General features: G+C 40.1%; 1 protein-coding gene across 10 annotated transcripts in view; it reads left to right on the top strand.

The window, feature by feature from the left end:
* Nucleotides 1–18,131, top strand: part of TBL1X (transducin beta like 1 X-linked) — a 202,906-nt gene that overhangs the window by 64,783 nt on the left and 119,992 nt on the right. For 2 of the 10 annotated variants that reach the window (XM_035542354.2, XM_035542355.2), the window contains one exon: nucleotides 4,575–4,697. The exons of 5 other annotated variants lie outside the window; for them this stretch is intronic. The gene's annotated coding sequence lies outside the window, so the exon portion shown is untranslated. Of the gene's footprint in view, nucleotides 1–370; nucleotides 543–4,574; nucleotides 4,698–17,490; nucleotides 17,550–18,131 lie in introns of all 10 variants that reach the window. 3 more of the 10 variants (XM_035542356.2, XM_035542359.1, XM_035542358.2) reach the window with 2 other exon arrangements.

The raw sequence follows: 18,131 nt of genomic DNA, 5'->3' as shown, positions 1-18,131 counted from the left end.
ATTTTAAAATAAATCTACATAAATAACTGGCTTATAATAATGCAGCATTGGTTTATATCTTTGTATACCATTTGTTTATATCTACTCCATTTAACACTCTCTCTCTGTATTGTATGTATGTATGTATCCATCTGTATATGTTTGGAGTTTATATATACAGTTATTTATTTTACTGAGACATAAGCAGTTCTACAGCTGGACTGTATCGTTTATAGGTATTATTTAATTGTTGGCAAATATTTGGAAGGCACAGGACCACCACAGTTTCATGAGGCTAGTATAGCAAACTTTGACAGTATACCCAAGAGAAAATTGAAAGCGTTGCCTGAGCACGCGAGGCCGCCTTGAGTTGACCTGTTTGTGTGTTCAGCTTATAGATCGTAAGCTGTACTCCTGCCTGTGTACCAACTGGAAGAGAAGCAGGTTATGTGGAAGATTGTGCTGGAAGTTACTAACGTATTTATGGTTGAAGAAATGGTTGAGGATTGCACTATTGTTTTGCCTGGAGTCCTTACAGGCCGGCTAGAAAGATGTCCTGACAGGTAGGCTTTGGGTAACCCACGTGACGGTGGTTTGCACTGTTCCACTTGCTTGTTCTGCTAAGTTGTTTCCAGAAACATAGCTCAAGGTGTGTTTTTTTTTTTTTTCCCCTGCACATTGAGTTCATTATTTATCTTTATATCTTTGATAATTAACTCAATTGCTCATCTTTTGTGTAATATCCTGTGTCATATTTGTGGACCATTTTTTGCCACGTTTGTGAAGAGGAGGACAAGAGCCATTCCTTTTAATATCCTAGTTACTTGCATTACCTAGAGCTTGGTCTTTTTCTTGAGTGTTTTTCCCATAGATGTTTATAAAAGTAAGTCTAACCTAGTCTATAAATGTCAATGAAACTTAGTATATTAAGATTCTCATGGCCTTATTACTTACATTATTGTTCAGCTCAGTGCATTGTAATATTGCGCATCCTCTTAATCATACTGTTAGCCAGTATCATCTTTAAACATATTCCATGTCCCCATGGTGTCTACCTACCATCTGTTACTTTATCCCATTAGATTTCCACCAGATTTCCCGTTTTCTCTCCAGCGTACCACACTGAAAAAAAACTCCTTATTGTTTCTCTCATTGATCTCTCAGTTTAGTCGTAATTACACAGCTAATCAGATTATGGTGACTTTTTCTATTTCTCACCACCTTGTACTTTCCAATTAGACCAAAAGCATACTACAGGACTGCTTTTGTTGTTGTTTGGTTTTGTTCTTGTGTATCTGGAGCCTGTTCTCTTCGTTTCTACACACAGGTATTCATTTGCATGCAGGATGAGTGTAAGTGGTTCTTTTAAGCACTGTTTTCTGTTCTGCTCATTTTATATGGTAGGTATAAAGACTTGCTTGGGGGTCTTGTTCTTCACAACTGCAGCATCTGTTCATGGAGGAGGGATGGCACAGCAGGGGTGAGCAGCTGCTGCTGCCCCCAGCTCTCTGTCCTTGCACCCTCTACTTCCTTCTGTGGGCAAAGGGGAGCCGGCTCCTTCTATGGTTGACCTCTGCCAACATAAATGCAGGCTGCTGCAAAATGGACTGTCCTGCCCAACCCTTATCCTTGACCCCCTGCTCCCGATGTTGGCTCTATAATTGTGCTGGTGCACAACGCTGAAAAAATGATTTTATTTGCAAGATGAGCTTTCAGTCTGATCAACAGCCTGATCCAACTCGTATCCCAGGCACATGGCAATGGTAGTCTTAAATAAGCCTAGGCTGGCTATTAATACACAATGCTGAGTCACTGCTGAAACGCTTTAGTTTACTGTGCACCTTTTCAAAGCAGACTGCTGCTAATTCCAGCCTGAGTAGAATGTGCTATAAATTGCAGTTTTGGGCAATCTAGTGGTGAGTGGCTCAGCCACTGGTGCCGAGAGGCAGGGTAGGCAGACAGGAGAAGTACTTTGGTGGGTGTCTGCAGCTAAGCTGTCACTGCTTGAATATCACCGCCCAAACAAAAATTGGTGGAAATTCAGTCCAGTTAGAGAAAGTGGTTTTCCGTTTTCTGTAAAACCTCTAAGAAATGTAGGATTCCTAGCAAACCTGTGAGAAGTACATATGAATGTTTGTGTTCTTACAATGAAGATGACTGATGTCAATAAATGTTTTTTGTTGTTGTTGTTACTGAAATATTTTAACAGGCTGGAGCTCAGATCTGATGACAGTTCCAAACAACTGTACTAACATCGTTATTGTTAACTGAAAAATCCTCTAATGTTAGGTAGCATTGTTTTATAGGATAGGAAGGTATTCACTCATTCCCTACTCAGGTTTTATATTGCTAGAAAAAAGCTTGCATGCTGAAACTCCATGCTTTCATGGCTAATGAGCTCGGTCAGTCATAGGTTTCTGTCCATGTACTACAGGAATTAAACCGTATGGAATATTCCTGTGGAATATTTAGGTTCATTTAGAAATACAAAGAATCATGCGTACAAATTAGCTTCAGTCTTAATTGATTTAGAATACTTGATTAGACAACACAGGTGAGCCAGTGCAACTCTTGCCGCTGCTGAGAGCACTGGTTCGACCCTTGCTTTTGTCTTCCCTCACTTCTGCCCATATGGTGCTTGTCTGACTCCTTGCTACACCACTGAGCTCCTTCCTGGAAGAGATCAAGCCATTCTATCTAGTGTGATGTATGAAACAGGTGCGAGGAACTGTACGCTTTCTTTCTGGAAACTGTGTTTCAGCACAAGGGCTGCAGGCCTGATGAGAAAAACTCTGGTGCCAAAAGGTACAAGGTAGATCAATATGGGTTCATTCGTACTTAGAGTTTACAACAAAAAAGGAGTAGTCTAGTTTTATATATGTCTTCCATGATATATTTTTAGATATTACCACCTGCACACAGTGTAATAGTCCTGTGGCAAAAAAAAAAAAAAGAAAAAAAAAAAAGAATGGTATTTCTAGCACAGATGACATGATTGAGAGAGCTGTGGTTTTACATACTTTGAATTTTAGTGGAGTGAGTGGACTTTCTTCTCTTAAACTTATGATATCCTGCATTCCAAAATAAAAGATATTAAAAAATGCTGCGATGCATGTATACTTGGCACAGAAACAATGACTTATTACTTTGTCCAGCAAAAATCAATGGCCACGGAACCAAAATGTTCTTCACCAGATGATGTTGAACTTGGCTGTGTTTCAGTAATTTTCGTAATTGACGATGGAATTGCATGTCTGAAATGTGGGTGCTCTGCTTGTGTTTATTCTGACTTACTGGGCTTCTGCAAAACTGGGAAGCCACCTTTGGTGCGGTGCCATCCCTTACAGCAGCCTCGCTGTAAAGCAAGGCATGAAGTGACGCTGTAACGTTGGGGAACAGTTCTGCAGTTCACAGCATTAGGAGTGACTGGTTGTATACCCTCTTGGTTTAAAAACAGCCTTGGGAAGCATGATTGGAAGTGCAGATGTAAAGGTTACATGGCCAAACTCGGTTCTTGCGCTCAAGAGCTGGAGCAGGCACTCCACACAAGAACCATCCATGTTGTTGTTGCCTGTGTGCAGCTGCTGCCCAGCCCCACAAAAGGGCTGCCGCAAAGGGGAGGTGGGAGAAGGGGAAGCGAGGCAGCGGAGCCAAGCCCGCTGGGCTGCCAGCCCCTTCACGGGAAGGACCCTGCCGCCAGCTGGGCCTTCCCCTGACCTGGGCAGTTGTCTTGTGCCTGCTTTGCCTCCGGGTGGGCAAGGGGCATTGTGTGGCCCAGAGGTGGCCATGTGGGTGCAAGTCCCCCACCAGGTGGGTGGCCTTGGGGCCTTGGGGCCCGAGCAGCAGAGCTGCATGCTGGCTGGGCACCGTCTGAAGGCACGTGGTGAAACCAGCCAGGGCTTGGTGGGTGGCAAGAGTGGAAGCAGAGGGATTTTAGCAGCTTGGTTTTAGCTGCCTCTGCTGACAAACCCGAAGTGGGATTTTTTTTTTTTTCCCCAGCAGCCTTGAGTGTGGCTGAGTGTGAACACATTTTGCATGGGACAGGAAAGGCATCTCCCTGAGCCTGGGGCTTCTCGCTGCCAAATTTCACAACACTGCTGTAAAATAGTGAGGCTTCCAAGAATGACAAGAAAGAGGATTACAATGGAAAACAGAAGTAAACTGAACTATAGGGGCATGGCTTCTTGCTCTACATGTGGGGCCAGCCCTTTGTATTTTCAATTGATTAGCCATTTTGAATATCCAGAGCTGTACACCTTAAAGAGTGCTCAGCAGTTTTGGCAGTCTGGTCTGCTAGCAAATTATTGGAGAGAGGTTACTTGCAGCTGTGTCACAAAAATTACATCAGGTATGTATGTGCATACAGGTGCACGTACGTGTGTGTTTCTGCCAACTGCACATTAAGATTGTTTTCTTCCCCTTCTCACACTGAGATTGAGTTGTTTTTAAAAACAAGTCTGAGGCAATGCCTTAGACCCAACGGCTCTGTAAAAGCCAATTTCTTTTTTTTTTTTTTTTTCCTAATGGTAGTTAATTTGGGGAATGCACGCACATAAGGAAGCAGCATTATTCCAGGGATCTCCACGGTTTTGCAGGGCCGCAGGGTGAATCCAGCAGAGAGGGTAAGGCAGAGAGCTACACCATATCGATTTGTCTGCACCCAGGCCTCCCCAGCCTCCCCCCGGCCCCATCTGCTGCCGCGGCGTGACTCATATCAGGCAAGTGCAAAAATGGCTGTGGTCGCTACCTGTTTGTGGGTGATTGGCTGTTTTTCCCCTCCGAGTGCTGCAGGCACGGAAGAGAGCAGCAGCGTATCAAGCACTTCAATCTGGTTTGCCGAGTGTAACAGCTTAAGAGAAAATGGCTGCCTTGTTTTCCAGAGCTGTCCTAGGGATGACCACGCAAGAGAAAATGAGGATCTAAGCATGAGAAATCTCTAAGTAGTTTCCCGGGCCATTTAGCATTTCTAAATACACGATGAAGGATCCTTTTTCTTTCCAGGTAGCTGCATGACTTCAGTCCTTTCAGATTTACCATTCAGCACTGTGATTCTAGCTGGTCTGCTTGAAGGATGGCTGGCTCTGCTTACAGGCAGCAAAGGAGCTGCTCCAAACTGTCATAAATACTCCTTGGGAGCCTGCTTGATGTATGTGTCTGTGTGTGTGTGCGTATGTGTGTAGATATGCATACATACATGCATATATATAGAAGGTGAGATTTTAGGCTTGAAATTTGTCATCTAAGGTGTTGGTTCTGTACTCACTCACTTTTTACTGGTTATATTAATTAAGTGTTGCTTTCTAAAGTATACAGTGCTTTTCTCCCTAAAAATGGCTTTATTCATTTTCTCACCTTTTGAGTAACACAGCATTATAAGCAGACATTATGTGACAGGAAATAGAAATGCACATAACTGTTACATTGCAGTATCTATAGGCCAAGAAGTTTTTAATATTAATGCAGAAATAATCTGCACAAAACAATTCTCTCTGAATAACCTGCTACAGAATTGTCGTCTGTTTAAGTAAGTGCATTGTGGCATTTTTAGGTTCGATAATATTTTTTTAAACCAAATTGTGCTACTGTTTTGCAGCAGTATGTGGTTACCTTTCATTCTTCAAAGGATTCCAAAATACTTTAGTGAATTAATACTCTCAGCATCCCTTTGAGAAAGGCAGAAATTTTATATGGACTTCTAAATTCTAGGAGAGCTGGAAAATAACTTACTTGAAATATCATGGGAAGCCTTTCGAAAAGAGTGAGTAGGTTATCTGACATTTGGACCTTTAATGTAAGTGACCGTCTCATAGTCTGGTAGATTTAGCTGTGGTGGTTTGAGATGTGACAATTATCTGCTGTATCCATCTGCAGGGCTTAATCCTTCATCGACTGCTCTGGCAAATGTGAGCTGGCCTGTGGGCTGGAGTGAGAGCACTGGGGCCCTGTGCTCATGTAGCCCCTTCTGCCTTGAAGGTGGTGTGGTGGGGCTCTCCGGCCTGAAAATGCCAGAACTCTTCAACAGCCAGGCTTGTGACTGTCCTCGTCTCTTTAGAGTGTAATAAGGGAGACGAAAAAAAGAAAAGGGGAAAAAAAAAAGTCGGGTATGTAGCTTTTAAATGTGGGCTTCCCTACCAGCTTTCAAGTGGCGCTTTTAAAAGTGTTGATTTCAGGTTACTAATAGCAATATCAATATTGTGGCACTGATGTATGTAGATTTCTGCAGACTCGTTTCTTCCCTTGAGTAGGCTTTTCCTCTCCTTCCTGTCATCTCTTTAACACAATAGCGCAATAAGCCTTTTCTGCAGAACCGGTGTTGCTTTTGAGCATAATCACGTCCTGTGCAGTCCTCATCAGTTGAAAGCAGAAGGGTAGCATATCCCCTTCATTTTGTAATGGAGAGCTGTAGAGAGGGAGAGACGTTTTGCCCCCCTTTTTCTCAAATTACCAACACTGCAAAATCTCTGCTAGAGCACCTCCAATTTTGTGAATGCTACGCTGCACATCAGTTGGAAGCACTAGAGTGCAAATGTAGCTGATTCCCAAAGACTGGTTGTGCTGCTTCAGTGTCACCACAAGCCCAGGGACCAGTTTGGAAAACTCTTTAGAGAGATCACTGCAGCTGTACTGGTATCAAACAGAAGATGTGTTTTTGTGAAACAAACACCCACTATATTTCCTTTATATTTTCTAGAGATGTGTAGATAACCTTTCTCGTATTGGGAAAAAAGTGCTTTATCAAGGAACTACACATTCACTTTGTGTGTACATCAAAGGAATAGGAGGTAAACTAATTTGGAAGAGATATTGTGGTTTGTTTTTTTATATATTTTTCTATCACTGTCATTTCTTTTTTCTTTTCTAATTGCTACCTTTGGAAAAGGGGAGAGGAACACCTGGGGCAGAGGAGGTGAAAATGAAACTGGAAAGAAAACTGCGGTTTTTGTTCTGAAAAACCCTTTGGAAGGAATACCTGTTTCATACTGCTGTGCCAGCATGGAAGCTGGCAGTGCAGCTCCTTCCCTCTGAGCAAGGCTCCACTGCAGTTCTTTGTGGATTAGACTGGCTGTGCCACTGCCTGCTTTCATTACAACCTTGGCTTTGGGTAGGTCCCGCAAGGTCTGCAACAATATGAATTCAGGCAGAGAGCAACAGTCTTGTCAGGTGATGTCAACTCTTAGAGATACGTGCTTCAAAACAAAGAGCAAATTATTGTATCGAAAATGCTGATCGATGTTTGTTCATTGGCTGTAACAGCACTGCATCGTGTGGGGTGATGTACAGAAGCACAAGTTAGCGTGGTTAGCAAAGCAGTGCAGCTTCTTCAGGGCTGTGCTTTACCTGGGCCAACTATACTTTACTACAGGAAAAATTAAACAATGCGGGACGTGTTGTGTCCTGCAGTACTCAGGCTAATAGGAGCTTCTCCTTTGCAGCATGGCCTGGAGACGTACCCATTGTTTTCTTCTTTCCATCTACCAGAATACATCCATCCTGTATTGATTTTATTCTTGGATTATAATTTGTGGGGCAGGGATTATCATGTCTCTTTTTAAATGTTTTTCTTTTCTTTTTTTTTTTTTCTGGATTTTAATAATTTAATATTTTTATCGTACAGTCTTATATGCAAGATACAGGCAGCAGCATAATACAAATAACTCTACATTATTATTCATCAAGGCTTCCTATCCTTTGTTATATCATGTAAACAACTGTCTGGATTGGATGTTTCTGAGTTTCTTTTAACTGGTACTTCTCACTAACAGTTCACCAGTGTATAGTTCTACAGAGAAGAATAAATAATTAAGGTCAGGCTAGGAGTTTTTATTTATCTTTAAAAAAAAAATGTTGCTGAAATATGGTTTGAGAATTAGGCCCATCTAACTGAATTCCAAATAGATAAACAAAAGATAGAAAACTTATGAGAGAATTATATTGATGTTCTTTCTTGCCAAATAAATAAATTTTTCAGTAGGTTAATAATGTGGAGCTAATTTGGAAAGATCTTTGCTGTTATTTTTGTTACACTGTGTAGATGTTAGGCTGTGGATGTTAGGCCCTGAACCTGACCTCCTGTAAATTGTTTACAATTTTGTGCTCTCTGTGTTCAAAAAATGTAGCAGCATCCATAGTCTTTTGTTCTTGTAGAAGTTCTCCTTTTCGACACAGTGAAACACAGAAAACAGCCATTTGCTTTGCAGGGCTGACATGCTTGATGCTTTATTTTTCAATTTCATCAATAAGAGGCTTTTCCCAAATTGTAATGGTGCTCCGTTGACATAATGAAGTTACTCCTTATTCACACCAAAAAATGTGGTAAAGTTTCTCCACAGATTCTAGTGGGGTTATGTAAATGAGTAAAATGATTCATATTAATAGCTTTAATTTCTCAGCTCTTTATTGTAGGTTTTCTTGAAATAGAATATTCATTTACAGCACTACTTCAGGATGTATTGAGCCTCCCCGTCTGTTATATACCCCTTTGGATTCTGTCTTAGCTGGGCTTTGAAGCGGTAGGATGCTGTGCACATTCTGGTTTCCACAGAGTGGGGACAAGAGAAAAATAAAACTTATCTTCAGGACTTTTTAACCCTCTTAAAGAATATGTCTGTGTCTTCACAGTCAGGATGCATTTGCATGCCCACCCAGATACAAAACAAGTATATTCAGTATACAAGGATTTGTTGAAAAGCGAGCCTGTAAGCACAGTGTTACAGCCTCTCATCAGGGAGGAAATTTCTCTGTCCTCTCTCCTTTCTATAGCATTTGGCACAGCTTCTGGGGATCAGCAGTGGGTGTTCAAGTGAGAGAGTCCAAAGAGTTCTCAGGGGACCGAAAGTCACAAGGATGCTGACAGCTCCAACACAGAACAGAACTTTCCACACAAATAGATTTTCTTGCTAACATTACCAAGTAAATTCCATAGCAATGCTCGTGGATTCGCAGTGATATACGAGGCCTAAACAGTCTGCAAATGGATTTTCTTCTATTTCAGATAGCGGTTCTAGATTGAGAACCCCAGAGACAGAGCTTGCTTTCAGGCTTGAGTTCTCCTGTCTTTAAATTGATGGAAACAACAACAACAAAATAACAAAGCATGTGTGGTTTTGTTTGTTTTCTCTCTTTCAGTCATGGGCTTTTCAGTTGCTCTTCACTTAGTGTTGCGTTTCTCAGTCTAGGTTTCGAGGCCGACAGCCTATCCCCAGCAGTGTGTTGCTGCCCTGTGTTGCTGTTTGCTGTCCCCTGAAAGTGGGGTTGCCCTTTCTGACTTGGTCAGCTCCAGATGCCTCTGCTGAGGAGGAGTGGAAAGGAAAAAGGGTAAATGGGCCTCCTCTGGGCCAGAAAAATGCCAGCGGAGACTCTGTCTGCCAGACTCTGGGAGCTTCTGTCATCGAAGCCAGTGCTGTTTTGGAAGACAGGGCGCCCTCGGTGATGTAGATACACTTTCTACACATAAGCATGGTATCTCTGCTAGGCCAGAAGCAGCCTTCTAATGGACACAAGTCCTCAGATCTGAAGATCTGTTCTGCTTTAGAAAGTCTGGCCACCAGAACTTAAGCGAAAGTGGATAGATTATTCTTCCTCGCCTGTCCATTTTGCCAGCGAAGTACTTTCTGGCCTTCATCCTTTGCTTTGGTGGAAGCTACTTTGCACTGCTGATAGCAGTCTGAGGCTAAAGGTTGTTTCTTAATGCCTTTCAGCCCCCGGAACATATCCACACAAACAGTGTGTTATTTAATGCAGGTAGCAAAGGCTTTTTGACTCGGATGGCTGTGGTTTGAGAGGATTAGGCATAATTACATTGTTTGTGACATGTACAAAAAAGCTGATTTTGAAAGATGGCACAGATCTATTCTAAGTAAAAAGGGGCCACTTACATTGTAACATTGCTACTCAAGGTACTTTTTTAATGTGTACACTTGAGGGAGGCTTTCTTTGTTTGTTGTTACTTCTGTTAGCCCTGAAAGGATGAGGAAATAAAACTGAAACTGTATTTTTTTCTGGAGCATGAGAGTTTTAAACAGGTGAGCAAGTTACTATGGGCTAACAAGTTACTTCGTGTCTAGGGAAGAACACTAAGTTAATTTGCACTACTTTTTGTGTGTCTAAAATGTCTTCACAGATACAGCACTCTATTCCTACCAGTAGTAAGGTACAGGATGTCTACAGAACCAGTTACTAAGCCCTAAATGCTGTGCTGTCCTGGGATCAAACTTAGGGAGGCACAATGGGGTCAGCGATAATCACAAAGGTACCCATGCACAAAAGGTAAAAGCTACACAATTCCCTGGTTGTGACAAAGAGCGGAGTAAAATATTTCATTGTGGGTGTTCTGAGGAAAGGTATCCACCGCACTTTTTGGATGTAGCCTAAATTGAGAGCGTCAGCAGTTTGAAAGCTGTTCTTATCTGTAACTCAGACAAATTTGATCTGGAAGTAGCAGAACACAAAAAGCGTGGAGCTCAATAATGTTGTCACCAGAATCAGCTTTCACATTAAGATTCACAGACCTGGGTTTGGACCTCAGATTCACCAGAGAAAATCTGGAGTAGCTTAATCTGTAATTTGTTTGATTCCCTCCAGACATACTTTGCTGTAACTGAGTTCAGACTCAGCCAACGCAGTCCGAACTAAATCATTCACCTGTCTTTTCACCTATGCACTCGTTCATCTACATACCCACTGACACAAATTTCCTATAAAGCCAAAAGACATGCACACATTTGAGAAAAACATAGAAATCTTGAAATTCATAACTTTTGACAGCCATGAAAAGTAAGCAGCCATATCCATTACCAGTCCAGAAACTAGAGTTATCTGGTATCCTTTCTTTATGTAGTTTCTTATCGTATTTTTTAATCAATCTTCTTTTCACTCGTTATCTATTATTCATAACATTAATGAGTTCGCTTCTTGGCTTTTATTTTCATTGGTGTCTCGGATGTTTCAATACAGTATCTGTGCTTGGTTTGATTCCTTGCTGTAGATGTTTTAGTGCTTTTTTCACCGTGTGTTTTCCTATTCTGTCATCTGGAAATATTATTAAAGATATTATATACCTTTTCTTTATCCAAAGTCATGGTGCATCTGTTGACCTTCAGGGCATATTGCTGGGCCATCTGGTTTTCAAGGGAAGTGGGGGTCGGGAAGGAATGGGGAAGGATTTAAGGCAGAAGGAGATATTAGGTTACGTATTTATTATTTGATTAAGGTTTTGTTTTGTCGAAGGATAAGACTGATTGGTACTTTGTTACAGCTTTTGACTTTTTGTAGTCTCTGTTTTTTCTTGTTGTTTGTTTTGTTTAGGAGTTGTGCTGGTTCCAGAAAGCTGTGTGTGCCTGTGCTTGGGTGTATCAGCATAAACAAAACGGTGTGGCCCCAAAGTGCTTTGAAGTGTTGACCAGCACTGCTCTTGAAGCCGTATCTGTTAGCACCGTGATTGCATTACATTGTTTAGAAGCTTGTTTCTAGCCTGTGTTCATCTCTCAACTGGAGACAATGTTAGTTGCCAGTGAGGATTTAGCAGGACAAGGTACCAACCTCATTTGAACCTAGAAAAATGAATATCTAGAACATGGTTGTGTTCTGGAAAAACACTTTTACCCCAGTTTTCCAAAAAAGAACCTGATTGTGCCCACGTGTGGCAGCCCAGTTTAGATGATCCATAGCATGTGCACAGGAGATCCCATTCTGTTTCTACTCGTCTCTGCAGATTAAAAGATTCTGATGTGCTTCTGTGGATCTCTGGGGGCTGGAGGCAGAAGAGGGGATGAAGGAAGTGTTACCAGCTCTGAGGGGTCCCAGGTTTTCCAAATGGCCTATGTGGCAGTGGTTCCCTGTGATGTGGAGTTTAACATTAGTTATTTAACATTAGTTAAAATCTTCAATTTCTTTTCCTTTTTTCTCTTATGCCCTTAAGAAACCATGAAATGACAATCTAGGGTATAATTTATTTTTTTATTTTGTCAATGTATGTTATATATCATGAAATACACTATAACACATTAAAAAAATCTTCAGTTTTCATTTATTAAAAGCTCGGTTAACCAAAGTCCCATGAATGAACTGAAAATATGGCACAAGCTATTTTAGAATGAGAAAGAAAAGGCCTCTTAAGTAAATTTGCAGGATAAAGTAATTTGTTTCAAATGAAAACAAGAAACAGCTTGGTTATAACAAAAGTTTAAACTCACATGTTAGAAATAATCTTCTCTAAAATAACAAAGAGCTAAGTTAAATTAAAGCAGAATTTCCAACATCAAATTCTTTTATTGCTCCTGAGTTAAAATCTGTTTAAAACACAGAACACATCCCAACACATCCCTGGTATGCAGGGGGGGTGCATGGGGTAATTCTAGTGAGAGTTTGGATCCCAACCCTTCTCTTCCCTGTGTAATCTCCCATAACTGATACCCTGTAAGACAAAATCTCCCCCCAGTCCAGCTTCTCTTGCCCTCTTGCACATCTGATAACCTGTAGCAAGTGAAGTGTCTAGGTTACAGTCATGAGAACATGATAATCTCATTGTACGCTCCTGTATTTAATAATGTCCACAATGATTATTAAATACTCAATTCATCGTCAGTCTTCTCAAAGGATTTATTTCTCCCTCTCAGTCACTGTATTTTAGAAGGAAATAAGCCAGCTGAAATACGTTTTCCTTACAAATAAAATATCAGTGTATATGGATGGAAAAGAGTAAAAGAAGTGATATACCTTTGTAATGCTTAAACAGTTCTGCCTGAATTTGGGGAAGTTCACAGACAGAGGGGGAAAAAGCTCTATACTTGGAAAGAGAAAATTAAACCACGTTAGGAAAGTTTGCTTCACTTGTGATTTCCAGGGATATTTCATGTTTATTGTGTTTTATCAGTTCGATGTGTCTCCTGGGCCTTTTCTCCATTTTCTGTTAGACAAGCTCTACATTTCAGATTGAGGCAAGAGTTTTTAGAAGTGTGCTTTGATGTTTTCCTTGTAAGCTAATAACATCATTACAAAGGTTTACCTAAATGAACCTCTCGGCCTATCATCCTTCTCACTTTTTTTTCTTTTTTTTTTGAGTGGGGGAGGATGGGGCGTGAACTAATTCCAATTTTCCTAGCTATTGTGGAACAGCAGACAAGCAAAAGTTAGCAGACTATTGTCTTTGCCCTGGGATTTCCGATGTCTATGATCAAAAGCCTTTCTCACAAAGCCAGGCATGGTTTTGCAAAAATTCCACCGAGGGGTCATAGCTGCTTGAGTTAAAAAGCTTTCAAGACTATGTAGCTTTTCTTAGGAAAACATGTTAAAACATAAAACATCTGTCAGAAGAGTTCTTTGTTTGGAAGGCTTCTTGAAGCACACCTTGGAATTTCCTTCCTTGGTGATCGTGGTTTTGTGTGGTAAACATGAAATAACCAGCGGTTATGTCACCTGGGTTCAGCATCTGAGGCGTATGTGGAGGTGTTAAAGAGACGGGGCTTTCAGAGTATTTCATTGTGCCGTAAAACATCGTCTCGATACGCTCTGAGGTAATTGCAGTTTTTGCCTTTTTTTCACAACGGGCATTAAAACCAGACACAATAAGAACACGCAAAAGCAAGGAAGCATGTTGTGTTCCGGATAGCATATGGTACTAAAAGTTTAACACTTAAAACTTTATTTTCAAAACTGTGTAGATTAATTTGTTCGGCTCTTTTTATTCTGTGGATCAGATCCTTGCCTTCTTCGTATTTGAATGTGCTGAGCTCCTGCATACTACATTTTTATTCATGTGAAATGCTTATGGAATTGTAAATTAGATTCCTTTCTGGCTCAGACATCAGCTACATCATTAGCTAAAGTCTAAGAGTTGAGCCAAACCTTATCCTGGCTGCCTCCATAATGTTAATGGAATTACAACAGGTGTGGTGGCAAAAGAATTTTACGATGAAAATCTTGATTGCTTTGGTTAGCCATAACAGAGAAAATCTGTTTGACTTCCGAGTCCAGAATGAAATTGTAGGATGTGAATCTGGAATAACCCCAGTAAGCTGAACAGATTTAATGACAAGTCGTTGCAGTCCCTTAACGAGAGCCATTCTTCCCATTCTTTTTTGAAAATATATCTGAAGGAATAAAATGGCTTAAAATTCTCTTGAATTTAAGAAATGACTTTTTTCCTCACTAGAATAGTATTTTTTGGTTTTCTTACCAAAGCTATGTTCTTCATGGAAAATGATCATCTTTTCTAAGGATCTAAAGAATGCGAAGGACCTTAGTGGAGTAGCTCAAGGGATGTTTATAGGAAATGTTTTCCAAATAGAATGAGCAGCATGAAGAGAAACATAAAGATTACAGTTTGAAAGCGTAAGTAGACTAGGATGCAAATAAAGGAGGTTGGAGAAGGACAATGAAGGGCCTTAAAAAGATAAAAATTGATTATATTTGAGCTGAGTGTGATTCATTGGTAAGTTCATTAGAAATATTATGCACAAACCTTGTAATTAATAAGAATTGCACACGTGTATTATATATATTAAAACAACAATAAATTTATTTATGTGACACAGAGATGGAGATCTAGAAAAATATGTGGGTTAAAGATAATGTTATCAAGGGTTACAAGTCTGCATGACAAATCAGGTGACTGTCATGTTGACAGTCTTGACAAAAGTAGCAGTTGAGTAAGAGGGGTTGCAGAGCAAAAGGAAAAAGAGTATTGAGTGTTCAGAATGGTTCTGGAGTTGACAGCCAAAAGTCCTGATTGCATCAGAAGAAGCTGGAGGTTCTGGTCTGTGATGAAGACAAAGCAAATCTGGAGCACAGAGTATCCATGAATAAGTGATAATTAAAATCACTTTTGCATGAGATTCCCTCATGAGCAGAGGAGAAGGGAGTCAAGGGCAGAGTTCTGTGGAATCCCCAAATGAAGTATAAAATACAATTAACAGTGATAAGGAATGTTTAAAACAAAGACGCGTCACATATTCTGAATAGCTTATTTAAGAAGAACTTTAAAAAATGAGCAGTTTCTTTTTCAATTGAGAGCGTGTTTATATGCAGCATTCATGTTTCAGTTGATGGTATTTATTTTCATTTTATTTTTTGGCAGTAGGATCAGATTTCAAAAGTAGGAAAAAATCAAGAGTATGCAAGAGTATTTTAGGATATGCTAGAAGTTGGAGGAAGAAAATCTCCAGGAGGAAGAAATCTTCTGATACACATTTTACATCTGCAGTTTATGTTGGTTGCAAAGGAAAAAAAATGTTGTTTTACCGTTTATTGAGTTAAATAATACACTGAATTGAATTAAATCTCCATTAAACAGGAAGGAATATTGAGGAAACCAGTTTATTTACATGAGAGGTTCCATTAAACCCCATAGACAATAACAGCGAGTAAAATAAACTGTATAATGTCGTATCCAAGCGAGTAAGAGGAACACGAGAGCAGATTCATTTAGATTTTCAGGGTGATGCTATCTGACTTTTTGTTTAAAAAAAAAAGTGCAGATACAGACATGCATTTACATACATACATGAGAAAGAAAAGTAGAAGACAGTATTTCTAGCCTCTTGGCTGTATCCCTGTTACTTATTAGCATAGGGTCTTTTGGGTGGGATCATCTCACCTAACTTCTCAGGTAACAGAGACATCAAATAACAGAGGTGTCTTCCTTCATCGTCAGGGAGAAAAAAATGGGTGCTCCCAGCACCCAGCCTCTCTCCTTCTGGGGCAGAGTCTAGCCCACAAGGTGCATCATGCTCCAGAAGTGCCCGTCTCCTGACTTGGAGAGGAGCCTCGCTCGGACACAGATGTCTGTACTGTGCCTCTCAAAAAGACGTCAGTCCAGGTACTAGCGTCTGCTGCATTCCCGTGACCTGAACGGGGGACTCCTTAGTGCTCCTTAACTACTTAGAGAGCTGAGCTTGTGTTCGTTTTGTCTGTATTTTTTTAATCAGCTGTGCCTTCTGGCCAAGGATTTTATTTATCCTAATTGATATTTGGTGTTACGACCTTTCTGAAATGAAAGTAACGTGTTATAAGGTACTTGCTTAGAGAAGAAACCGAGGTAAGTTTCAAGGCAGAGAAGACACTGAGGTAAGAACATGAGTGTGCTGTCAAAGAGATCCCACAGCAGACGGTACTGGAAGGGCATTGAGTGAGGTCAGCATAGTCTTGGGAGGAGCTGGGTAGCTTCAGGCATGTTTATAACTAATTTTTGAAATACTACAAGTGTAGCTCACATTATAAATAACCATATGTTCATTAAATAACTGAAGAAGGGAAATCTGGGAAAAGTTTGTCCAGACATTTATAACTTTTTAAAAGGGCATTTGATTTTTTCCATATGATTTTCAGGCTAGGAAACTATTTTCATCTCTTGAGACTGCTCATTGTTGTTGAGAGCTGCAGTAAAAGAAAAGAGCGAAGTTATCATCCAACCTTAAATGCAGAACATTTGGAATTTAAGCAGACTCTTGGTTGCCTGTGTAACTTTTACTTTATAGCAGAAGTCTATAGCAAAGCTTCATTGAAAGCTTAATTTAGCTTGTTGGTTGGTTGGTTGGTTGGTTGGTTGTATTTTTTTTGTTTGGTTGGTTGTTTTTTCCCCAAAGTCCAAGGGGATGGTTGAATGCCTGACCAGAGAAAGAAGAGTGTGCTTTCTGCCTACCAAGCTGAAGATGAGTTGTTCGATACCTGTTAGGCAATTCATCCTCATCTTGTCATAAGGAACATACAGTTTCTTTATTTTAAATTTCGTACTCAACTATAATATAGGTGTATACCAAAAATGATAAGCTTTATATGAGGAGTATACAATGAAAGTGTATTCATAAAGTAAGAGCAAGAGTAGTTCACAGAGAAAAAACTGAAATAGATACAGACACTGTTATAAATGTCAAGTAGAGTTTGACAGCTGGTAGGTTGGAGACATAATTAAAAAAAAAAATCCATACATGTACAGACTGTCTTTTAGCATGCAGAATTGGCACATGGCAAAATAAGAAGGTGAGTGGCATATGGGGATTAAGGCAACTGAGTTCTAGTGGAAACTGGAGGCAAACAAATAGGCCTTTGAGACAAAGACAAAATGGTAGTGGTAGTGCTGGTGGCGTTTATTTGTTGATTCATGGCACAGCAATCTACACTAATTAAAGGAAGGTTGTCTTGTGCAGTTTCCTATCCTGGTCATAGACACTGTAATACAAAAGAGAGAAAGGTGTCAAAGGAAAGCAAAGATGCCCCTCTAACAGGCTGGTCTGTGTGACAGCCTGTTTTGATGGAAAGGAGCAATAAGGTCTTTGCACACCGAACCACATTGTTAGAAATAGGGGTGGATTGGATTAATAAAGACATCTAGGGGCGATCCAGTTTTAAGCAAGAATTAGTATTTCTGTCAAATGTCTTTAAAAAAAATCATTTTTTTTTTAAATATCCTTTTGCATTTAGACAGCTCCTAAAGTATTCATAGGAAATTAAGGCTTGAAGGTGGAATATTTGTGCCCTTTATATATTATTTCCTTGTGTATTTATTTTTCGCTTCAGTTTAGATTACAAATACATTGGCGCTTGGCTGTGACCCTACAGATGGAGAAATTCGTTTGGTAATGTAAACTATTTTAGGAACTGAGCCTTGCATTTATTTATGCATCTTTGTCTTTACTCTCTTGCTTGGATTTCTCTGGATGTTTGCATTAAAGTTGTATTTAACCACTTCTGTTTTTTCAGACATGCTTTTTAAATCAGCGTTCTGCAAGTCTAGCAGTATTCCCCGACACACTGCATCCACTGCAGCCTGTTGCTGAAGCATGAGATTCTGCTGAATCATAAGTCAATATGAATCTGTTAAAAATAAAATATTTGATTTTTTACTAGAAATGGAACAGATTTTCTTTACATATGAAATGCAAAATCATGATCTATCATCAAATCCTGAATTTATTATTTTGATTGATCTAAGCAAAATTGTATTCAGACAGTACTTGCTGCTGCAGTTTCTGAGAAAGTCATCTACTTAGCTGTGAGTAGACTCAAATTATACACCTTTCTAAGTAGTAAACCTATAACTGACAACTGTAGCTTTTCCAGCAGGTGAAGGGCTTTTCTTCATTTCTGCATATCAATTTAGTGACTAGCTTAAAGATGAGAAACTGCCTGGCAGATTACTGGTAGGAAAGCCCCTCCTT

This window comes from Cygnus atratus, chromosome 1 (assembly GCF_013377495.2).
Source record: "Cygnus atratus isolate AKBS03 ecotype Queensland, Australia chromosome 1, CAtr_DNAZoo_HiC_assembly, whole genome shotgun sequence".
Classification (NCBI taxonomy): Eukaryota; Metazoa; Chordata; class Aves; order Anseriformes; family Anatidae; genus Cygnus; species Cygnus atratus.
The sequence above is the reverse complement of the archived record's forward strand: the minus strand, read 5'-3'. Positions and strand labels throughout refer to the sequence as shown.